The sequence below is a fragment of the Parasteatoda tepidariorum genome, chromosome 3 (assembly GCF_982258835.1).
Source record: "Parasteatoda tepidariorum strain Cologne lab strain chromosome 3, Ptep-v5.0, whole genome shotgun sequence".
Classification (NCBI taxonomy): Eukaryota; Metazoa; Arthropoda; class Arachnida; order Araneae; family Theridiidae; genus Parasteatoda; species Parasteatoda tepidariorum.
Window position 1 is genome coordinate 119,204,019 of NC_141757.1, and position 26,819 is coordinate 119,230,837.

A 26,819-nucleotide genomic window follows, 5' to 3' on the forward strand; every position below is an offset into this window, starting at 1 on the left:
TGCACTGTATAATGATTTTAATTTAAGAAACAAAAAAAACATTATGGTCAAAAAATATTTTGCTAAAAAATATCTACTATAATTTCAGAAAACATTTAGATGATACTACGCTTCAACTTGAACAAAAACATACTTCATACTAAATATTTTAAGGTTGCATTAACTTTTCACCTTAAATTCATGATACGGTTCATATTATAGTATTATGGTGCATATATTTTATGAGGGTGTAGTAAAATGGTTTACTATTTCTCAGAAAAAACTGTTCAATTTTGAATTGTATGTATTATGAAACAAGTACACAATACTATGATTTGACTTGAGCATAAACACGATTCCAACATTCTTCCATTACAACAAGTTCCATTCAATTTTCTGATTTATGATAAATATATTATAGTTCAACTTAGTTCCTGTTTTTTTCTGAGATCGTAATGAAAAGGTTTTTCAACTCTCTTAGAAAACAATTACACGATACTATGCTTCAACTTCAACGGAAATATGGGTCCACTAAACTCGTTGTTGAAGCTGTAGTAAATTCTTACAGCATAATGTTTCAAGATAAAAAATATTACGGTTCAACTTTTAGCCAATTTTTAGTTGCAAAACCGTTTACTACACTATAAAAAAAATTTTAAATTAAAAAAAGATTACAAGTAACAGTTACTCAACTTGAACGGAAGCATTGTTTGATTTAGCATTATTTTAGAGAAGTTACTGAAATGTCACATTATATTATCACTTAAGATACAAATACTATTATGAGTCAACGTTGAACCAATTTTTCTGAGAGTGTAGTAAAGCCTTTCACTGTACTATCTAAAAGCGATTATATTTTACTATAGTCCAGAAATATGCTTAGATTTAACACCTTATTGACCCACTCTTTAAAAATATTTGATGAAGAAATTAATTTTCATATTATTATTTTATATTATATTATAACCGGCGTTGAACGGCCTACCCAGTTTCGAGTTTACAACTACGAATGTTCAACTCCGTAGCCTCGTCATTGTGAACTCAACCCTTTTTGCGTAGTTATTATGATGTTAAGTATGGTAATAAAGTTAAATTTTATATGTTGAAGTATATGATACAACAGACATAATTAACGATGCAATTCATTACGAATACATAAATTCTAAATTTAAACATGAGCATCGTTAAAAACCATCAATACAGCCCAAAAGGAAATTTCAAATCTTTACTGATATTGTAAAGATTGCCAAATTGGCGACAAAGCATCTCACCCAGCAAAAGATCACCCGTGACAGACATTTCCTAATTAAACGAATGAGGCAATACTTTCGCCAATCAAAACTAATTAGAGACGATCTGGGGAAACAGGTAATGCCATGGTAAGGCTCTAAATCCTGCTCTAGAGGGGTGGACATGAAAAAGAAAAGAAGACCTGCGACCACATTCTCGGCATTCCACATCCTCACTTGCACATTTCACAGCTGTGCCTCTTCTCAGTGAACCCAGATTACTTTGGACTTGATACAGAAAACGCACCTCTCCATGTTCCCGTGGAACGAAATATAATGTCCTCCCTCCCCTAACTCTGATCGAAACAGACAATTTATTACCTCGGGCAACTGTCAAGGAGATCTGTTAATCCATGTTTTACAACCGAATATCGCCGCCTTTCTTTTCCATAATCGTAAGAGTGTTATTCCATACCCGATACATTTTCAACCTCTTACCTAACACTTCTATAAACTGTTGTTATTATAATTGTTAAAAAAATAGATTGTTTCAATTATTCGTTATTATACAACTGTTTTTTGTTTAGTTTTTTTTATCCCCTTGACGTAGATGGGACACCGGTGTCCCTTTTATTTATTTATTTTCTTCTGATGCTCCAATCGCAAGCTAAAATATATTTTGGTATTTTTTAGTTATAAAAAGCAGTCAAATAGTTACTAAAAAATCTGTTTGATTATCGGAATAATATTTGTAGTACAATTTAACATTTTAAAAAAAAAGTAGCTCGGAAAATATTTTTTTTACATTTAGGAATTGATTTCATAAATTAATGAAATTTCAATGATAATTGCATGAAATTCAATGATGTTTCTCTTAAATCTAAATAATTGCAAATAGGGGAAAACGTGAAAAAATATTGTTTGGTAATGTGCCGTGTTTGGAATATTTTATCTTTAACTTAGAAAAGGATACCGGTGTCTATCATACTGTATTTCCTAACCATTATTTATTAAAATATAATATATTATTTTTGACCTAATACAATATAATGAAAAAATATGAAAAATATGTTTAATAAAAATTTGAGTCAAAAGGTTAACTACGACAAATGCTTTTTACTAGTTCATTTAGTTACTTTTCCCTAAATTTAATTTAAATATTTTTTTATCATAGATATTGTATTGTTAAAAAAGAAGAAAATGGTTATTAATGTCATCATTTACAACCAAAACACACTATCTTTTTTTATAATAATGATTATTCATGAAATCTTAACATGCAATGATTGCATGTTTTATTAACTGTTGTTACTTCTAACGAAATCACTAACTAATCAGTATTATGCTAATGTTTTCTGTTTAGTTTACTCTGACTACAATTATATTTTTAAACCAATTCGTTGATTAAGTTTGAAGTTTAATTATGATATTTTTTATTATAAATGTTTATCGATATTTCACTGCTGATAAAAAGAGAAACAAACGAATAAGAACGTTATCATTTACAGCCGAATATCGTCTCCTTTGTTTATGATAATCGTAATATGGATAAAGAAATTGTATGGTTATTATCTCAGTCACTGCTTTTGCCTAAAAATTCCATAAACTGTTGTTGTTCCTGATAAATTATTGACTAATATTTTAATTATTATGTGTTATAATATTGTTTTTTGCTTGGTTTGTTTTGACTATAATTAACTTGTTTAACCAATTTGTTGATTTGCTTTTCACTGCATTTAATCTTTTTGTAAATTAAATAAATTTTCTGAATTTAATCTGAAAATTCAAATTAAAAGCATTTAATCTAATTCTACTTCTTGTGTAAGATATTTATATTTTACAGATAAAAATAAGTAACTGTAATAACATTTTTATTTAGAACCGAACATCACCGCCTTTGTTTTTGATAATTAATGGTGATATAGAAATCGTAAAATTGCTATTGTGCTTATTCTTGTTAATTGCTTATGCTTATTATTGTTAATTGTTATTATTGTTAACTGCTTGTTCTTCAAACAGTTTTTATTTATTGTTGTTTCTAAAGATATCTATTGATTATCATTTTAATTATTTTGCATTATATAATTTTTTGTTTGCTTTGTTTTATTGCAATAAATTTTAAAAAAATATTTGTATAACTGCTTTTTACTAAATTTAATTGGGTCATTTTTTAATAAATACTACAAATAGTATTTATTTAGTATTATTAAATACATTTTACTTTTTAAAAAAAGGAATAAATAAATAGGGATATTATTCACCTCCTTTGTTTTTGATAATCGTTGAAGAAGTACAGAATCTAAATTTTAATAAGATTGTTATTTCAGTAAAGATTATTTGGTGAGATAGCTATTTCTAACATGCTTCATAGTTTCAACAAAAAAAAAAAAACATTTCTAATGAAATCTTTATAATGATGTTATAATTATTTTGTATTTTTTTTACTAATTTAATTACAATAAAATAATAATTTTTTTTCAAAATTGCTATTTCTGTTATTGATTAAATTTTAGAATGTTGAAAACAAAGAGGAATTGTTTTTTATTATACATATTAACAGATATTTTTATACTGTTAAAAAAAGGAGAAACAAATCAATAACAATATATAACATCATTTTCAAGCAAATTTAAGGAATTATAGATATTAATAACCATGATGAAAGTGCAGAAATCGCAACTTTATTTCGCTGCTGGTTTATTAATTATTTGTAAATTCTTGTTTTTTCTAAAGAAATCTATTGAATAATATTTAAATTATTTTGATTTTATTTTAAGCACTAAATGTTCTGAAAGGAATCAACACTCTAGAACTAGCATATTTTTAGTGAATGTCTTAAGTTCTATAATTTATCGAGAGAGAAAGCGAATAATTCCTTTAACTTCGTTATCTGCAGACTGGTTTCAATATTTAACTTTCACAATTCTCCGTTGTTTTTTCTCATTTGTTTATTTGATTTGTTTAGTAACACAATCAGTCTGACTTAAAAAAATAAAGAAAAGTAAACTATCTAGATAAACTACATAAGAGGCTTACAGAAAATAATATTTTTCTTTTTCTTAGATTGTCATACGAATTTGTGTTCTTTTAGAAAACTCGGTTAAACGTTCAACCATCATACCGGTAAGCAACCTTGAAATATTATGCGACCTCAATATTGTGCTAATGTAAACCGGGTTTCCATTTCGTTAAACTGTAGTAAGTATATTACGTAATATAATGATTTTCAACTTAGTATCATATCACGGTTTTCTCAAATTTATCGACGTTCTTCATATGCTAAAAATCTGCGCTTAAACTTTCTGGTTCAATTTTTAATTTTAAAAACTCGCATTTTATTATTTTGTAAATAATCAAAAGTAGGTGATGCTGAAAGTCCCCGCATCTAAATCTTAAAATGGATTCAGCAATTAAACTGAGATGCTGAAATTTTAACCAAGCGGAAACAGAAGCGACAATACACAAATAATATAATCACATCCGTTAATATCTGTTTTAAATTCTGAAAGAATATTATCTAATTTCCTATTTTTAGTGAAACGACAGCCTTAATAAGTCAACATAACTATTATTTCCTTTTCCAGATTTTTCTGATTACGAATATAATGTGTTTAATTTTCTCAGATAATCATTTTAGAAAGAAAAAAAAAAGAACAAAAACCATTGAATATTATGCACAGATCCTGAATAGAGCCGGAAGCGTTGGTTTGTATGAGGAAATCAAAGAAACAGAACGTTTAAATAATTTGGTCGGCTTGGGGGTTCCTACAAAAGGAGGGGAGAAAAAATAAGTTGAGGAACTGTCATATTCGATACCTTGAATGACAGGCCAATTTCCTACGTGTACCACAGTTATTACCTTCTGACAACGTCACATCGCCAGCCAGAAGTCAGAGCCCCTCCTTCCACTAATGAAGCCCCCGTGTATTCAGCCGCTATTGGAGCAGGTGGCAGTCGCAGGGCAGGTTGTTTGTACCTGGGATAGGTTTGGCGTAACGCTTGGCTTGACTGCATTCATTCTTCAGTTTCGTGCTTAAATTTAGAAATCACTGTGAGAAGAAAACAAAGCTTAATATGCCAGAGTTTTCGATGCATGCGAAATAAAAATGTTCTTTTTGATCATAGTTCGCCAAGTTGGTGATATATTGCTTCGTGCTTTATTGAATTGTATTACTCCATTTAAGTTTTGCTGTTTGTGATTTGCCTTTCATAAAATTTATTCTAGAATAAAACTTGATCTCAACCAACCGAACAATAAACATTAAATATCCAGTTGAATAAAAATAGGGAATTTATTTATGATATACAATTGCCCACATTTCTGCTTCATTGAATTTATGTCAATCTTTTTTATTCATTTATTTTATTTTTATCTATAATGCCTTCACTGATTTTAAAGAAAGGTTCACCAAAACAATCTACTATTCTTTTGATGCTTAAAAATAACAAAAGCTCACATTATTCCTTAATTATGCTCCTCTCTTTTTTTCTCAATGTTCTAGAATATGATAAGGTTGACTTTTAAAACGTTCCTTCTTAGTTTTAGAAAAAATTAAAGATGAATATGCTTCTATTAATTTATTTAATTTTATTCATTTATTTAATTTTATTCATTTATTTAATTTTATTCATTTATTTAATTTTATTCATTTATTTAATTTTATTCATTTATTTAATTTTATTCATTTATTTATTTACATTTTGTTAAATATTTTACGTCTGAATTTAAAAATCTCATTCCTTTATAAGCTTTGTGAATAGCACAGATTATCAGTAGTTTGTCAAACCCGAGGGATTCGTGAAATCGAATAATTTAGGGATTAATCGCCAAGAAATGTATTCAACTAAAGGAGTAATTTTAACTCAAAGGGGAAAAAATTAGCATTACACTGCACATGTAGCTGATACAAATTTACCAATTATCATTACAAATTATTATTACATTACACATGTAGCTGATATAACCATATAAATTATCATTACACTACGCATGTAGCTGATATGTTCATTAGAAATTATTGTATTGCTGTAACATAATTTTGCTTCTTCATAATTCTCATCATCAAATAATCGTATCGCTTCATAACTAAAAATATTATTAAAAAAATAATTTTATATCTTACATTGTTTTTTTTCCTTTTTTTCTGAAAAACATATCAATTCTGTTACATATTTAGTTCATGGATCTTTTTAAATGAGTTTCAAATTCTTACTATTCGGAATTACGATAAAAATTACGTAACGTGTCTTATTTTAAATGTTTGTAATTTTTTTTTTATTTGCATTTCCAAATTCCACTATATTTTCCTATAGAGTTTTAAAAGAAAATTAGAAGAGCTATTTTTATAAATTTCGGATGTATACAATTATTAAAATTTAAATTATTATATATTGTGATGATTGCAAATAGAAATTATATATTTACCTACCAGAATCTCAATAAATTTAATTTAACGGCTCATTTAAAAAAAAATACTACTCAATAATAATAAATTACGATATTATGAATTCCCTTTCTGTAATTTGTAAAAAAAATTTAAGCAATATTTTAGTTCTTTTTTTAAAAAAAAAAGAAATATTGAAAACTATAAAACAATGATTTTTAAAAAAATAAATAAATTAATAAAGTAATTTAGTGTCAATTGTGTTTTTCATTCCAATTTTTTTACCATAAAATGCTCTTAATTGAAATTCATATACATTATTTGTTCGGGGGGGGGATATAAAATAATTATGACCTTTTAAGATCTAAATAATCAAAATTTGTAATTTCGTAAATATTGTAAAATTTTGACGTTTATTCTTTTTTTCCCCATTGAACTGAGTTTAGATAGAAACACACTATGCAAATTGTTTTATTCTATTAATTAAATTAATCGAATAATTGTTTAGTCCATATAAGGACACCGCATTAATCAAGTGAAACTTAAATATCAGTGAAATTCACAATGCAAGTGATTTTTTATCCATTCATTTTTATTAAAAGACCAAATGGGAAAAAATGACCTAATATCAATCATTTCATGCATAAAATGTTTTATGCGTCACTCTTAACTTAACTAAATGCTAAAAATCACAAATGCCATTTTTGTTCCATTTACACAAAATTCAGATGGAAGTGATGGTCTGTCTGTGCATTCTCATTGAACAGATAAATCACATGGTATGATCCAGTTTTCTCACATGAAAATCTAACTTCTTTGGTTATCAAAAGCATAAAGTTATATTGGTACTGCTCTACTATGATTCGCGATCGCAACGAACTATTCGCGATCGCAACGAACTATAGGGGGCGTTGTTGTATGAGACGCTTACCTGCGATTTCTATATGAACCGTCATTCAGTTACTCTGGAGACGTCGTTAATGTAGCGTGTAGCATTGCAACGTTCCTTCTTTAATGTGGCTTATTAAATTTAAAAAAGAAAAATGCTTGATCTTCTTTCTTATACAACCGAAAACAAAATGGTATCTCTTTTTATTAGAGAAGAAACATCCAAAACACATCGGAAAAATATTTGTACATTAACAGAAAAAAATATGTATATTCTTATAAGAGTTAAAACCTAATGCCCGAGAAATAGTATTACTAAATTTAATGATATAACATGAAAGGCCCATTTAAACTTTACATTCTATAGTTTTAAGAATCATATTAGTTCAAAAATTAAAATGAACAAAAAGTATACATAAGCCTCATAATTTTATGAAATTTAATTTTGTAAACAACGTTTTTTGACAACAATTTTTATCAAAAAATTTCAAGTTTCAATAAAAATCATTATTTAGAAACTAAGAAACGTAAAATAAAGAATGCTGACGAAACAAAAACAAAAAAACAATTCTTTTTTGTCGCCATTTTTAGTACTACGAAAATTCATCTTTGGGATTTGCCAAAAACAAAACGAGATGCAATTTTATTTTTTCAGGAGGGAAATATTTTACCGAAAAAACGAAAATGTACCAATTCCAACAACATGAAACTTTATCTTGGTAAACGTACGTTTTGGAAATGTTATTTCATTTGGAATCTTATTTATCAGAGTTCATATGGCGATATGATTGTTTTGAATCTATGCTAAACTCTATATCGGCTCATTTTCCACCGAAATACGATTGACTATTTTTATTTTAAATAAAGTGTTTTATTTTATGAATTGTCACAAAAATTTTAAGTGTAGATTGGCGGCAATTAAAAACCGCCAAATCTGTAGCGGCGGTGGCGTTTATACGTAAGTACCGAATTTTTATTCCATACTTTTCTGAATCATATTACTTCAAACATTGGAATATACAAGAAGTATACATAAACACATAATGTTATACCATTTAATTTTTCAAAAAAAGTATTTTGAGAGCAATTTTTATCAAAAAATTATAAACTAAAAAACGGAAAATAAAGAATTCTTAGGATAAAAAAAACGATTTTAAGAATTCTTTACATTGAAATAAAAACTTTCATATTGTTTCTTTTTTTATTATTCTTATAGTTCTTAATCAGACGTAAAAAACCATTCTGTAGAGAACCATCATCAAATGAAAAAAAAATATTTACAAGCAAATTTTTTATTGTAAAAATCATTGCATTTACCTGATTTATAATTCCCGGAGAATTCCAAAATGATAAGTTCCTTGTTTGAAAACTTTATTCTCAAATAATAGATACATAGTTTATCCCTTCATTACTTTTAGATAACATACTACACAGCAAAATTTTATAATTGATATGAATTTGAATATGTAGCTAACAACAGAATAGCTGAATTCTAGTTGAACTTATTCTTTCAAAACTAAAAAATACTTACCAAGAAAACGTTTTAAATTAATTAAGAATCAGCACAAATGGCACTATTTCAAGTAACTTGGATAATTTTTTATTGTTGTTTTCCGAATTATATGGATACAGAAATATATACTATTCTATAACGAAGAAGAATATGCTATAACTATTACAATTCTGTATGTTCTGAATTCATATTTATTCACTGGAATGACGAAAGCAATGTTGATTTCACTTTAATTCGTAATGAATTGAAGACAGAAGAAATGCATTTTACCTTAATACACACATCTGTAACAGTATCCGAAATCGGAAGTCATCAGTTGCAAGTTTGTTGATAATAGAAATTAAAAATTATTTGGAATTTTTCTTCAAATCTTTGGCGTGTTCTGTTCCTGAAAGATTTACTAATATTCTGGAGATTTTTTTCAAGTTCTTCGGCCATTTCCTTAGGGAAATTTTGTTTCTTATTTGCTGCTAAAAAATGGCGTCTGAGTCTGTCAATGACTTTGATGGAACTAAATGAAAACGTGATAAATTAATGTCTGATATTTACAGGCTCCCGCTAGACGGCGTACTCGAGCGTTGCGATCGCGAATTGTACTCATCGCTAATACTTATTTATCTTCCTTAGGATTGTCTGCTAATATTATATAATTCCAATAATTCCAAATAATTATAATATTACAAATATAAGATTTAAAATTAAAATCTGTGTCGCTTTATTATAAAGTAATCCTATAATATGACCTGATTACTCAATCTTTATGAAAACAATATTTAAATCGGTATTTGAATATATAAACTGTTTTACAAATAAAGCGTAAAAAAGTTATGTTTACTTTTATAATAAGCTTTGTGGGATCTGGTAAATCTTTTCAACATATGCGATTAAAATAGTGAACACAAAATTACAAAATATTGTTTGAAACAACTTTTTACACTAATACTAAATAATAAAATCTTAATGAAAAACATTCAATATTAATGAAAAAAACATTCTTAAATGAAAAACATTCAACGAGTTCTTATAGTTACCAGACATTAAATATAACACTGTAACTTTTTTGTAGAAGTTGCTACGTTAACTGAGCTAATGGTTAAGTTAAAATTTTATTCTAATAGAATCGGGAACTAAATCTGAGAAACCAAATCTGAATCAATATAATAAATTGTTTGATCTTTCAATTGAATACTTTTTTACTAAGATGTAACAGTTTTTTTACGGTTAAGAATCAAAAAATTATTATAACAATTGTGATGGGCTGGTGAGCGAAGCTAGCATTGAGTAAAGTCTCTCAGCAGCTCATCTAAAAACAATATGTTATTGATGTAAATTTAATTTTAATTGTGAAGCATATGTCATCTGCTTCGAATTTTTTTTAAATATTAGGTTAACATTTTAGCAGTTTTTAATTGGTTCATAAGTCCTAAAGAATTAAATAAACTAATGTAATATTTTTAAAGAAACAAGTAAATGAATCGATTAAATAATTGATTCATTAAATTTTAGTCAAATATTCCTTCTTGAAACATGACACATAGAATCAGGAAATTTCAAAAAGTATTTATCATTCTAACAAGCTAGCATCGGTTGATGCCTTGCCAGTAACGTTGAATCATAGTAGCAATGACAGAAACCATAATATCATGCAAATTCCTTTTCAACCTTAAGAAGCTATAAAATTGGATCATATTTTGATCCAATTTTGAATCGTGTATTCAAATTCAAGAATCATACCGTTCAACTTGGAAATTATGAAAACTATTTACAAATTCAAATGTTATGGTTTAGCACAGGCCAAACGACTTATACTGATGTGTTCTAAATGTGTGGATTGTTAATATTTCTTTCTTTTTTCTTTTCTTTTTTTTATTTTTATTTTGCTTGGGTATATTTGAGTCTCATCTATAATAGAAGTGAATACAACATAATATTAAAAGCTAAGATACCAAGCTTGATAAATTCAGCTGCAGAAGCAGGGATTGTGGGCGGGGCGACTCTTGTCAAACTCATCAGAATAGACAATCAAACGAAAATGACCACCTGTCGACGAATGAGAAAGAGTAGAAAATGTACATCAAAATATTACTTCACACACCCTTATTTTTTTTGTAATTTTTTTATAGATATCTTCTAAACCATTAAGCATTCACTAAAAATCGAAATTGGCGTTAACATGTATTCCTCTTGTTGTAGTTGTTCACGATTAATGCTGTCAAACCGCCTCGAGCATTAAATGTATTACTTTTTATGTTTAGTTGCTTCATTATGAATACTTATTATTATTTTACTTGCTTTTGCAGCTCACGTGACTAATTTTTGCTTGAGAGTAACTATGTAATCAAATGAAAATGGTTTCAACAATGTAACTGAAAAATACTTGTCTTTTTACTATATTTTAATAACCCATGTGAGACGGTAAATTTCATAGAGTAATAATTAGGCTCAGTATTCTGTTAAATAGTGAGAAAATTAATGAATTTCCCCATGTTTAGTGCAATTAAAACTAATTAAAATTAGTCTACACTGTAAAAAATTCTGGATAAAATTACGGTATATTGTACTGGTACTTTTGTGCGTTGTCCGTAATATCCGGGTAAGGATTTTAGGGTAGTTATTTCCGGATTTTAGGGTAATTATTACTGTAAAAATTAGGGTATATCTGATTTTTTTTGTTACGGTAAAAGTGGACTTTACGGTGAATAGAACCGTTACCCTGAGTGCCGAAACTTTTTATCGTAATTTAATCCGGAATTTTTTACAGTGTAACGTAAGACGCCTATTGAATTATGTGAAATAGTTAAAAATGTTTGGAAATAAATTTGATTCATAAAAATTCCTTGAAATTTTTTAAATATTTTTTCAATATCTTTGTAAAAAGTCGTCGTTTTTTTTTTTAAATATTTAAACAATATTTCGATTTCCTTCGTAAAAGGATTATTTAACTGATTAAATGATTTTGCCAAACATATGAACTTTGACGTCTATGATATGTTGAATTTGTTTAAAAAAAATATCATAATAATTTACACATTAATTTAATGCCGCTAGTGCTACTCCCGCCAAATAGCACTGGTGTAACTATTCTGGTCCATCGCTTAACTTTTTTTTATGTTAAGAATATGGATTAAAAATTAAATAGAAAACATCAATCAATTTTTTGTATGTGACAGTTGAATTGAATTCCTGCACGGAAAAAAATGTGTTTGAAATTACTGTATTCTATAGTAATTACATTTTTGATGAAAAAAACAACAACATAATTTTGTTAATGAAACCCAAAATACATGGTTTTTAAACCATTCAATTAATAGTAATTTTTTCGCTCATATAGTAACGGTTTAGCCAAAATTCCGTTCCTCAAAATTATAGCTCTTATTACTATACAATTAAAAAATACAAAAAAATACAAAATTCAAAAGTAAATTTTACCGAATAAATAGTATTTTTGCCATGCTCTAAGGAATCATAAGAAAATTACCAAATTTTAACTTATATTATTATAAAATCATATTTTATTTTTCATGCATATTTTAATGTAGAAATATCATATTTTAATGTTTTATTGTATTGTTACCACCAAAATGACTAGCAAAGCGCTTCAGTAAGTACCTAATTTTTGGAAGTTGGTATAGAACCAGAAACACGGTAAATTTTACTATATTCCGGTAGCTTTGTTCATATTTTTTTTTATCTCGGCGTAGAAAAGTTTTTTAAGCATTAGTACAAATGGCACTAACAACTTTTCTTTTCCAATTCCTAATTCCATTCACAGTTCTTTTCAAAGTTTTGAACGTTGGGAGAGTTAGAGTATTAGAATTATTGAAGTTTGTTAGCTTCTTTTATTGTTGTTAGAAGCATCAACTGAAAAAATCCTGATATTGAATGAAATCTTTCTTCTTCGCTATCTTGGGAGAGAACAACAACAACAAAAAATAAAATAAAAAAAAACTGCTGAATAATTGTTTCTTTTCTACTTGTTATTATGAATCAGAAGTTTTATTGCGCCCTGAAAGCTATATAACAGACAAAACTATCCCCAAAACGATTTCTCATTTATTACAGAATTATATTTCAAGATGAGATAAGTTATTGTATTTAAATTAGCCATCTTAACGTGGCAGGCATAAGGTCGTGTTTAATAGCCAATTTCGAGGTAAATTTTTAAGAAAAAATATTTTCTGAGAAAAAATATATTTTTTTAAACATTCATTTTTCTAGAATATTTTAATACATTTTTATTGGAAATGCTTACTTTCGAAATTGCAATTTGAAGTCAATAATTTTTAATAAAAAAAAGAGATTATTTTAAATGCAAATAAAAAACTAATGGAGAAAGATTTACGAAAAAAATATCCTTGAAAAGAGCATCAAAACAAGAAAAATAAATGAAATTAATCATCCTACTCTTTGTATGTAATTGTTTCGAGATTGTGAATCATTTATCAGAAAAAAATAACTATAAGACAATAATGACAACATAATGGCAGTTGTTAAAATCTTTATTATTATTGAAAATAATCATATAAATACAAAAAGTAACTGGAAATTTGTTATTTCAATGTATAGTTTAATTCATTTATAAAATTTCTATAATGAGAAAGAAAGACAATAATAAAATTGTGTTGCACATAGGAAACAGTGGATTTATGAAAGTGTAACTAATATAATTATAAAAGTGTATAATTAATAAAATATAAAAAAAAGTTTTTCACTTTTTAATAGTAAAAGTAAAGACAATATTGGAAATAGTATTATTGTTCAGTGGAAAATTTAATTTTCGGATGTGTAACTAGTAAATTGTATTGTCTAAAAAATATTGTATAAATTAAAATTAGCTCAAAAACAACAGGCAAAATTTTATTTATGAATATTTTATTAATTAAGAAACTGAAGTTAAATAGTAATAAAATTAGACAAAATGGTTATATAATCGAATCAAAACTTTAAATAACGCTCTTGTTATTTATAATATTTTGATACTTGTAACATTCACTGTAGTTGTTGGTATTAACCGGAATTATTATTAATAGTTTCAAATAAAAAACTAAAATTCTGCTTATAGCTAAATCTGTGCTAAATTATAATAATAAAATTACAAATATTCAATCTATTAATGTGCTAAATTATTAAAAATATCTATTAAATATATTAACTAAATCTCTGCTCTGAAATGCAAACTAATTCAGTTTGAATGACGAAATAACTAGCATATTTGGTTAATAATTGTTACAACTTCCGCTCTAAAAATAAATAAATTATAAAACAGAGAACATCAATAAACACAAAGTAGTTTTAGTAAAAGACCATATTATTTTTAATGGCTCTTAAAAGTGACTTTGAACATTTCAAATTAAAATTCAGTTAATTATAACATAACTTATATAAATATTAACTTTCAGTTTCTTCCTTCTAGTTTTAGAATTCGAGAATCTCAGACATAGTTCAGTCTCTGTAATATGTACTGCAATAAATACCTGTTATAAGTAACTCTTTAAAAAAAATGTGAATTAAAAAAATGCCAAAACAAGCTCAATTTTATATGTAAACATTCTTTACAATAAATAATGTTTTATAGTTTAGCATGAATAAGTGCATCATACTACACATTTGAAAACATTTTAATTATTTAATATGTGTTTCTTTAAAAAATATTTGAGGAAAAAATATAAGTGACAAACATCTTAAAACTTTAAGTTTTAAACTTTTGACCTTTGGGGAAGCTTTTCATCTATTTAATGTAAAACACAGCACTCCAACAGAAAATGTAGTAATTCATATTCTGTTCCTATTGATCTGAATATAGATTTAAAAATTTTAAATTTTCCGAATATGAGAGTAAAAATAATTTAAATATTGCATCATAATACAATGACTGAATAGTTCTATTACAAAACGCCTACACCGTGAAAATATTCTGGATCAAATAACGTTAATAAGTATCGGCACTCAAGGTGCCGGTACTTTTAACGTAAAATTTATTTTTGTCGGAACTTCTTACGGAAAAAAATGCCATACCGTAGTTTTTACAGTAATAATTACAATGAAATCACTGAATCATTCTCATTAAATAACTATTACTGTAAAGATTACGGTAAAAATGAATTTTACGGTAAAATAAATTTTAAAATGATGTACCCAAAGTGCCGATACTTTATACCATAATTTGGTCTTTAATTTTTTACAGTGAACGACACTGTTTTTATAAAATTTGCTTTTAAAAAATTATGTTTTAATGAAATTTAATTTAAATAATTTCACTGTTTCTAATTTTTTATTTAACTTAATTCAAAATGTACTTATCATTAAATATGCTTATCAACGAATACAAAATATTTAAAAACATGTTCTTCAATTATACTTTGAAAAGAAGTACTTTTAGTATCAAAAAATTTAAAATCTCGGTTATTATAATGCATAAAAAATAATTTATTTGAATAGGAAAGCTTTTTTTAAGTAATAAAATATAAAATATAATTTAGTTTAAAAAAAATTTTATATCATTATTTTTAAGTATTTTTTAAATTTTATATCTTTAAATTGAATTTTAATTTACGAATTTGTTTTTTAATATTAATTTAAAATTGAAAAGTATTATTTTAAAAGGTTTTTATACAGCACATATATGCAGGCACAGTTTTATTCACTGTTATTGTTCATGTTGTATAATAGTATTTTAAATCTTAGTCAACACTTTAATTATCAAAATTTCATTTCAAACTTCACTTTTGTCTTTTAATAATGCGAAGTTGAATTCATAATGGATAATATGGATTTACTATAAATACCAAAGACATAGTTAAGTTTATTTTTTTTTTCCCTTTACATATTGAAGAAAACGAAAGCAAATTTGTAAGACTGAAGTATATAACAAAAATTAACAAATAAATAAATATTCATTCTAGTTTTTACCTTTTTTTCTAGTTTTCCTGTATTTTAATCTGAAAATAATTTTTATCAGCATTTCATAATTCAAAAACTTGTATTTAATTACTTTTATTGTATTTAATACTTTTATTGTATTTTATTGTATTGCACATAGTTGCAGCCATGTTTGGTTTTGAGGTAAACTAAGTACATATTTGAGTACAGAGCTGTAACAATCGTGGAAGCAATTATTTAAAATTCACGAAGCAAAAATTGTTAGAAAGAGTTAGTACGGATATACTACTAAAATGTGCATTTTTTAAAACGATATATTTTTGTGACGAAGCCATAAATTAATGCTAATGCCCATGAAAATATGTGGTGTAAGTAAATAAACAAACAAAGCAACGATTAAATAAATAAGTAAAAAATAATTAAATAAATAAGTAAAGTTAATACAGTGAAAAAGTAAATAACAAATGTGATTATATGCACGTACACCTCAACACCAAAAATGGCGGCAACTATGCAGAAAAATTCTTCACAGTGTTTGAAAAATAATTTTTTTTTCATTTATTATTAAACGAATCGTTGCTACTATGTTTGGAAAATAAGAATCAATTATTTAATGATAAGAAAAATCAATAGTATTTTCGATATCTGAAAAATGAAAACAAATAAACAAATTTTATAAAATTAAAGAATAAAAGCGTATCTGCCTAAAAACACATTCATTAAAACTCTAACTAAGCATAATTTCGATGAAAAAAAAGAAGAAACAAGACTATATTTTTGAATATTTTTTTATGTTAATCTTAATTATTAAAACATTAGTATAATAATTTTAGTTGATTTAGAAAAATTTAAATTCAAGACAATATATTTTTAATATTTTCAATATAAGATTTAAATTGTTTGGGTAGGATTCTTTAAGTATTATAATGTCCCTTACGGTTTTGTCTGATAGATTTCTATTGTTGTTTTTTAAACTAAGCAAACTAGCATTTACCTTAACTGATCTACAATCTTTATTTGGCAAATATTAAAGACCTCATACATAGTTTGCAAATGAATTCGATTTGATTTTATGTGAATCAAAAAATCAAGCTTCTTTTATTTCCATATAATTCGTTTTGAATTACTTTTAAAAATGCATACTGTTCGATAAAAATTATTAACTTAAGCATTTGGTAAAATACCACAATTAATACGGCGATTTCATATTTAAAAAAAATTTAAACCAAGTCAAGGCAAAATTTATTACGTTTTATACGTATTTCTCAATTAAGCCGTCATAGGGATTTCTGTTAAAAGGCCGCAGAGCATAAGATAGCATAAGATATAATTGATCCTGTATAAAAATAATTTTATTGCATTGTTATATTTCTAAACAATGCCAAATAATGTACACTTTAGTATGATTTGTATTAAATAGTAATAATTAATCATACATTGTAAAAAATTCTGTAGCAAATCATGGTAGAAAATACCTTAACTCAGGATTCCGGTATATTTTATCGTAAAATCCATTTTTACCAGAACATGTTACGGAACAAAAAATCTGATATACTGTAATGTTTACAATAATAATTTCCGTAAAATCATTGAATCACTCTGGTTTAAATACTATAACTGTCAAAATTATGGTTTAATATTTTACGGTAAAAACTAATTTTACGTTAAAAGGGATTTTACAGATGTTGCACCCAAAGTGTCGGTACTTTATGCCATAATTTGATCTGGATTTTTTAGCAATGCACAAAGTTAAATTCAAAAATAGTGCACTATTAATATCACTGAACATTTATCGATAATACGTGTGATATAAGAGATAAATATTTCCGTAAAGCTCATTTTGTTTTCGTTTTATGCTAATGCATTAATTGGTGAGGAATGCAATTATAAGATAATGCAGTTTTGCATTGTTATCGTTATCTTTTTTATTCATAAATATAAATAATGGTTTCTTTGTTTTCGTTATTTAATACTAGTATATCTTGAAAGTATTTATTACAGAATGTTGTTTAAAGTATTTTAGTTACATATAAAAAAGTAGCATTACAAGGAGTTGAAATTCAATGCAAATATAGATATTTATAGTTTAATGTAATTTAAGTACAACTGCATTCATGGTTTAAATGCAAAGTATGTAGTTTAATACAGTTTAAATACTAAATTGAATACTATAACAGTAGTTTCTTTGTTTTTGTTATTTAATACTAGTATATCTTGAAAATGCTTAATATAGAATGCAATTTAAGGTATATTAGTTAACTGTAAAAGAGTTGCATTACAAGGAGTTGAAATTCAATGCAATTAACTATATTTATAGTTAAATGTAATTTAACTACAATTTCATTAATTAACACTTTTAAAATGCTTATTCTTATGAAATGTTTGCTCCAGTTTAAATTATTTTTTTAAATTTTTTAAAGTTTTTTTGCTAACGTGAATTAATTTATTACCTACATTTATTTTTTTAATAGATGATTTTTTAAATAATCACGGAAAAGAATTCCTGAAAACTGTAGCGACATTTCTTTATTATTTGTATTTAAATTTTAGCACTAAAAATATTTGCATTTATACTAAAAATATTTGCATTATAAATATTTTATGCTAAAAAAATAGAACTATAATAGATAAAATAATGTTTAAAATTCTTATTTATTTAATTAAAAATACATTAAACTGTTTTTATATTTACCAACTTATAATGTTAAAACTTTCTTAAATTTTGAAGACCAAGCATATCCTTTTTTAATTATTTTAAATATTTACTAAATAAATAACATTTAAATTAATGCATTGTTTTCTACATCATCAATTCACTGATTTTTATGTAATTAAATGTAAGTCTTTTAACAAAATTCATGTGTTAAGAGATTAAATTTCTTGCATTTTCCCTTTTCTCCCATTGTTTATATTTAGAAATAACTCTAACAAAAACTAATTAATATTGCATCAATTATTTTTTTTACAGAATTAAAGTTTATAATTTATACCAGTTAACCAATTTTTTATGGTTTTAAAAAGTTCAAATAATTTCTTTTGAACAATTCGTTTCTAAATTAATTAAAACTCAAAAGTAAATACAGTTTTGTTTCCAAGTACGTATCAAATATTAATAAAATCAATAGTATTTACGCAATTACACATAATTTGATAGGTTTTAATTTATCTTCTGGATAACTTAATTAAGGAAATTCCTAGATTTCAAACTTTTATAATGGATCAAAATCTGTACACATAAAACTAACTTAATTGTTTTAATTGGTTATAATAAAAGTAAATAATGATAAAAATAAATATTTTATAAGATCTAATTAAGAAAAAAAAGCTAGCGAATAAAAAAAACAGTTAGAGAACGAAGTTTATTCTAGCTACAATTATATTATACGCATCTATTATTTCTTCTGACATTTTTAGAAAAGAAATGAGGTGTTGAAAGAATAATTATATCAATTGTTAAATGTGTATTCATCTGTTGTTGTATGCATTATTTAATCAACAATTAAATTAATGTTGTTCATTTTCACCATTCATTAAATATTAGCAATTGTAAAAGGAAGGTTCCTTTTTAAGTATTCATGATTCACCAAAAGGATATTTGAGAACAGCTTCGTGGAAATAGTTTTTCCTTTATTACTTTTTAACAGCATTAACAATTTAATTAACAAAAACATATAACAATTCTCATTTGCGGAATTGTTTGAAAGGGGTGAATAGGTTTAGAAGTTTTGCTTTTAGTTTTTTTAATCTCTTTCTTTGTCTCCTTTAATCGAATTATTCAGCTTGAAACATTTGAGTTATTTTAATTTGACTAATATCCTTTTTACAATTAAAAAAATAATTAAGAAATCATGAATTTATAAATTGATCAAAAATAATTTTATTGAATAATTTTTAACTAATTTTTCATCAGAGCAAAGATTTTCTTTAAAAAAAAAGTTTAATTGATTCAAGACACCACAATACTTTTTATTTTATTTATAACCGTCGTTGAACAGCCGACGCAATTTTTTGGGTTTACGGCTACTAATGTTCAGCTCTGTAGCCTTGTATTTTTGAATCCCATCCAGAAGACAATGGAACTCCTGGATCAAGTATTGGGAGAAATTTGCCTTCACGGAGGTCATTTTTAAGGAGCTAATCCAAATTTGCGTTACATGGGGAGAAAAACCACATAAACCTTCTACGGTTAGCCTAACTGCAAGAGGACTCTAGCTAGAGGACCACTGAGGATATTTTATGTCAGCATTGGAGTCGATGCGAGCCGGGTGCGGAATTCGTATCTGCCTGCCATGGCAGGGATTCATACCTGGTTTATCTCATTGGAAGACGAACCCCTGATGCTACAGCACAATACTTGTCAAGAAATAAGTTCGAATGTAGATGTTTAATAAAAAAATCTTTTGACAAGGCTTTTTTTATACTTAAAAATTAACTTTCAGGCGTAATAGAAGAATAAATTTTCAACGAAAGTACATAGTAATGGTAAAATGCACTTCATGCATTTCATTATTGCATTAAACATATTTTCAATTCTAAAATAAAGTATAAAAATAGCTATAAATTTTAAAGCGAATAAATAATCATAAGTATTGTATAATTAAAAGCTTTCTTTTTTGACCTTTCAAAGTTGCATTATGAAATTAGATGTATAAAAACAGATGTTTAAGACTAATTAAAAGTACATACATTTGGAACTGTTTTCGAATTTTTCAAAAGCAAATAATGTGGACAACGCGTAGAATATTAATTAAAACTAATATATTTATTAACAATTTGTCTTCATGTAGGTGTTTTGCATGTTTCCATAAATAATAAAAAATGAGTTTCTAAAAATGAAATTGAGCGACTTAAGTCAAAATATAATTTTGGAATGTTATATTTTAATGGTAAATGTGCTTGATTTACTTAAAACAGAACTTTTATGTGAATGTGATTCTAAAAATAAGTATTAATTATAAAATTATTACGATTAGGAATAACTAAATTCTTTTTCTTTATTCTATAATCAAAATATTGTTCCAAAATCGGATGTTTAACAATTCAAATCATAAATGTTAATTTTTGCACCTTTCATACTTTTCTGAAATTAACTCATTTCTTTAAAAAATGAATAAAATAAACTTGTGAAACATTAAAATTTAAAAAAAAAAAAAAAACAATTAATTTTAAAAACTAATTACTGATTACATGCAGGGAGAGTGGAATAAGATTGGGTACACTGTTTGAAATTTATTAGAAAAAATGATGAAATAATAATTTAATTAATTGTTATTTTACCGTATTCAAACAAAGCAGACAAATAACCATAAATAAGATGGTATTCAAACTGTTAACTGTGAGAAAAACCGTTTATTAACTGTTTTCACCTAATACGGTTAAACACCTAGAATTATATCACACAAACTAGGCCTACCTGAAGAAGTCACTTAATTCCTGACAAATGGGTACATATTATAGCTGAGAGGTCTGTCAATCTCGTGACCGACAGTACGGAGGTTCGAGTCCCAGCATTGACACCAACAATATTTCCTTCATCCCCTTATGAAGAACTTCTAGCTAATTCTTCCCACTTTTTGATCCTGGCCTGTTCGAATACAATACTCTTATTTAAGCATAAATGGTTAAATAATAGGAAAAACATCATAAAGCTGATAAACTATCTCCAATGTCCAGTTAAATTTCTTTTTTTGCAGTTTTAAAACCATGCTAGTTGTAAATAGTTAAAAACTCATGTAGTTTTGTATTCATAGTTCTTTAACCATACTTGTTGTAAACGGTTTCACCACCGTAAAGGTAAAAAAACATTCTTTAATGTAACCATTACGGTTATTTGGATGGACAGACTGCTGACGGTTATTTTACCATAACTTTGAATTGATCTTTACTTATAAAGAAGAAGGACCTACCATGTTGGCGTGTTGTTATTTAATTCACGGAGTCTATGTGAATATATTTTCCTTGACAGAAGAAATATTATTGCATATAACAAGAGTTTTTAGCGAAAGAAATGTGCTTATTCTTAGAAAAATTGCTAAAACTGCGTTTCAGAAAAGCAATTTAATTCCAAAATTCATTAGTTATAAAAAAATTTCGAAAACTCTATGAAATATTTCATTATTTTACATGATATGGGGCTTTTTGCGAAATTTTTAGCTTAACTGAAAATGAATTGTAACTTTTTTTTTTACTTGTTGTAAACGGTTCTACCACAGTAAAGATAAAAAAATGTTCTTTACCGTTAACGTTATGGTTAATTAGATGGACAGACTGCTGTCCATCTAATTAACCACAAAATTAACGGTAAAGAACATTATTTTATCTTTTATCTAATTAACCCATTATTTTAGTATTAAAATTCGAACACAGTGTACCTCGATTGTTTCGGAATATATATATATATATATATATATATATATATATATATATATATATAAAAATTTGGCGATAGATAAAACAAACATATTTTTGGAATATCACAAATATTTTTTGCTGCAAAATTAATTCATTTTAGTTGTTTTCTTATATATATATTTTTTTTTGGGGGGGGGGGGGCATTTTTCTTAAAATAAATCAATCTTTTGTTTAAACGTAGTTAAAGATAAAAATAAAATTAGAAAATATCAAATTTATATCACATATCATAAAATATACAGTAATATAATTTTTAATCACAAATGCTTGCTTACCACAGGAAAAAGTGTAGAATCCATGAAAAATTTATTTAACTAGTCGATCTTTTTTCTGTATTTTAAGATGAACATATTTTAGCTTGACAAGTTTGTCATATTTTTAAAAACCGAAATTTTTTAAACTTTCAATTCAATTTTCTGTCTAAAAGATGAATATTCATAATCAACTGATCTGCAAAATGTAATAAAAATTTCTTTTTTCCTGATAGTAAAAGATTTCTAAAATGATTTTTTAAATTTTGGGAAAAGCTTAATTTTTTAATAATTTTAGAACTTCACAGCATTTTTTTAGAGATTACCCCTGATAATATATGTAATAACTGCGATAAAAATGACTTTGTTTCAAAAAGTAAGGTTTTCAGAAATTATAGCATAAATAAAATGTATTTATAAATAAATTATTAATTTGGTAAATGAAAAATTTTTTACACACGTTCAGCATAAACTCATCATCGGTTTTTTTTCCTACGATACTTAATGTAACAGTCTTTCGTAAATTTTTCTTCCTAAATTATTTTTTACTGTAATAATTTAGTTTCATTTCTTAAGAGGCATTAATTAAAATCAAGGATAGCTCTTCTCATTGCTGTTCCGACTTTTGACAATTTTGGGAATTCGAGATGTTCCCGTGACATTAAATGTGTTCAACGATTGCAAACATTAAATTTTATCACCTATCTGTATTTTAAAAGGTCTGCTCCCTTCACTATTTTGTTTGATATAACAAAAATTATATATATATAAACATACTTTAAATTTCTAGTTGTAGTTGTCGTCCCTTCATTATCTAGCATCAGCTAAGTCTGATCTATGAGTATGATTAATTCGTAGTCATCAAGTCCAATTATTAGATAAAGAATAACTAAAAAACTTGAAATGCTTTGGATTGTGTGTATTTCAAAAATTTGTTTAGCAAAATATTTTAAAAATTGTGTGTTATGAATATGTTGTATTACACGTACATTTTAGATATTAATGTAATAAGTTAGAACAAATAATAGCTAAATACAATTAGGTAAGCTTCGTGAGTATTTTTAATAGCTTTAAAACAGATGTTATTTCTTAATTAATAAAATACCAAAACCTTCTTTTACAAAACATTTAATTTCTTAAAATATTCTAGTTTTTTCTAAATAAACAACTGTAAAATTCATAATTTAAACAACATTATTTAAAATATTTCATGTTTGAGCTTACAATAACTTAAATTTATTATATGAAAATTTTCACAATTAATAGTAACTTTATTTTAAAAGGAAATTTTAACTTAAAAAACTTTTAAAAAAACTTAAAAGCTTTAAAAAAACATAATCTTATTTATTTAACTTTTAACTTTTTAATTTTGTCAAAAAGAATTTTAAAATTTTTAACTGCTTTGAAAGTCGAACTGACTGTGACTTAACTTTCAATTTGAATAATTATAAAATTAATTTAAAAGCAAACTGCTATGACAAATTTTTGTCATTAAACAGCAAGTTACAAAGTATGGTTGTTAAATTTTGCATGTTACTGCAAAATAATTTTGTAATGTATCTGTTTTGTAACTGTGACAAATTATTGTTATTAAATATTGCATATTACTGCAAAATAATTTTATATCGTATCTGTTTTGTAACTGTAACTGCCAAACTTCATTCCTACTTAGACTAATTTAATTTGATTTTCACATTGATAACAAATGTGATTATTTAACAGTATTATTATTCTAAGATAACCCTAAAAATTACCATTTAGAATTTATGCAACAAATTTATTAAGTATTAAAAGTAGCAAAATACTTAACTGCTTTTTTATCTAAAATCTATAATTAATTTAATTAACTAATGATAAAAACAATGTATTCATAAACCAGAGAATGCATTCATGAACAGTGAAGTTACAAATTGATACACATTGCTTTCAGCATTTTATAATACAGTCTTTCACTAAATATCCCTTTTCAATTATATTTATTTTATCTTCATTTTACAATAAAATAATCATAAAATGATTTGATTTTATAAGTTTTAATATCGATTGTAAAATAAAATGAACCATAAAAAATTGATATCATACCATTAATATCATGCCATTTAATTAAACCAAGACAAAATAATTTTAAATGTTTGAATAATGATACTGTAAGTGTGGACTCAAAATTTTAAGTCAATGTTAATTAGTGACTCAATGTTACAGAATTATTTAATTTCTTATTGTTGGGATTTCACATAGAGGAAATTTTTCAAAAGGATTGTTTTAAAACTTTAATTGATTATTATTAAAAGGAAAATAATTGGTTAACTTCCAAATTATTGATTTTTAGAAAAAAATTTTTAATCATTTTATTACTTGATTATTTGTTCAAATCAGGAGAGTCTTAAATTGTTAAAAAAAATTAATTGTTAAATTGTTAAATCTCTTACTGTTGGGTTTGTGATTTTATGTATTTGAAATAATTTATTTTCAGAACAGTAAAATTTTATATTCTGAAAGTAAATATATCAGTCACATTGTTACAAAATGTTGGAACATGTTAAACGAAAATATTTTTTACATTTGCTGCAATTTAAAACTATTATAGGTGATATATTATGCAGTATGCTCGATAATATAGCACGTGATATATTATCATGCTTCTTATTGCTTGATATTATTGCTCAAACATGAATCAGTTTGCACAATGTCAGAAGATTTGTGCAATATTATGGTACAAGGCACCTATATTGTGATTTAAAATATAACCAATTTTTATGAGAATGTAGAATATGTTAATTGATAGATTTCTAATTTACGCGATTTGCTTACCAACGTCGATTATTTTCTTTTTTTTTTCTTCTCTTTTTTTAGGAAAAAAAAGTATAACTGTTTTCTAAATCTGTTTACAAAACATAATACCAATAATAAACTCTGTATGATAGATAAATTCAATTATCTAATTATAATTATTAATAGAAAACTATAAGAAATACTCAAAGTAGTAAAAGCACACTACACTGCAAAATATTGGGATCAAATTACTGTGTAAAGTACCGATACTTCGGAGTACATCGTCCGTAAAATCCAAATTTAGCATGATATATTATACCGTAATTTTTACAGTAATATTTATTTAATTAGAGTGATTCAGGGATTTAACTGTAATTATTACAGCAAAAATTACAGTATATCAGGTTTTAATTCCATAACATGTTTTGGTAAAAATGAATTTGACCGTAAAAAGTACCTCCCCCCTGAGTGTCAGTACTTTTTACCGTAATTTGAATCCAGATTATTTTTACAGTGTATGTGATAGATAAGTTCAATTATAAATTTTCGGTTATAATTAATAGAAAGATGTAAGAACTGCTCATAAACTGCAAAGTTTTGATGAAACTAATGAAAAAAAAATCTTAACATTAAAAGAAAGTATTTTATACTTACCTTTATTCATCTTCTTATTCAATTAGGTTAGGCGACATTTCTATCAGAGACGGTCCTCAATGAAAAGAAACATGGAGTAAAATGTAACATAACAGAATGTATGCATAGACTTACTTCTATTATGTGTATAAGTCTACCAATCATTCGTCTATGGTGTATAAGTAAGCGACAGCTGCATTTCACATCTTTATCACCTACGACTACCTAATTTATGTTTTAAATTACAGGTTTAAAAATTGATTACGTATTTTTGATACTTTAACAAATTGAATACTCTCAATGCATGTAACTTAATTTAGAAAAATAATTTTAAAAAACCAATTGTGGTGGAAAGACTATTACTTTATATTATTACATTATTACTATTTATTAGTAGTTAAAATTTATAATAACAATTTTTGCTGATTTAAAATTCATTTTACTTAGATAAAATGAATGAATTTTAAGTTTATTTATTTAATTATCATCAATAAAAGCAGTGGTTACTAGTGCTCAATACCTTAACAAAAAATAATTTTAAAAAATTAAATTTCGAGAAAATACGCATACCTGAGTTTCAGAGATTAGAGCCCCCATAGAAATAACTATAGCATTCGAAGCTCAATTCAAAGAAATGAATTTAAAATAGAACTTATTTCAGTATATTACGAATTCGTCCATCATGTTTTTCGAGATTTCTTAAAAAATTTCTTAATATTAATCTCTTAAAAAATTTCTTAATATTGATTTCTTTAAATTCTCTTAATATTGATATCTTAAAACTTTTTGCATATAAATCATTAATTTCTCTATCATAAATCATTTTTCATTTTTGATGAAGTGTAATAAAAATTTGAAGTATAGAGAACATTCCTTTGAT

The 26,819-nt window shown here is 25.5% G+C and overlaps 2 long non-coding RNA genes across 3 annotated transcripts in view; both read right to left on the reverse strand.

The window, feature by feature from the left end:
* The window catches only part of LOC147814229 (uncharacterized), a 64,128-nt gene extending 58,571 nt beyond the window's left edge, over nt 1–5,557 (reverse strand). Inside the window, exon 1 of the long non-coding RNA XR_015432720.1 lies at nt 5,068–5,557. This is a non-coding gene — a long non-coding RNA (uncharacterized LOC147814229). The remainder of the gene's footprint in view (nt 1–5,067) is intronic.
* A 7,924-nt stretch (nt 5,558–13,481) lies between these two features.
* On the reverse strand, nt 13,482–26,269 carry LOC122269411 (uncharacterized). Of its 2 annotated transcripts, none has more exons than XR_015432721.1 (3): nt 25,961–26,269; nt 21,286–21,456; nt 13,482–15,931 (listed from the first exon to the last, which is right to left on the reverse strand). It is a non-coding gene; the product is annotated as an uncharacterized LOC122269411 (long non-coding RNA). The 2 variants fall into 2 exon arrangements; XR_006225165.3 differs by having other exon boundaries at nt 13,482–14,454; nt 25,961–26,267.
* Nucleotides 26,270–26,819: the final 550 nt, after the last annotated feature.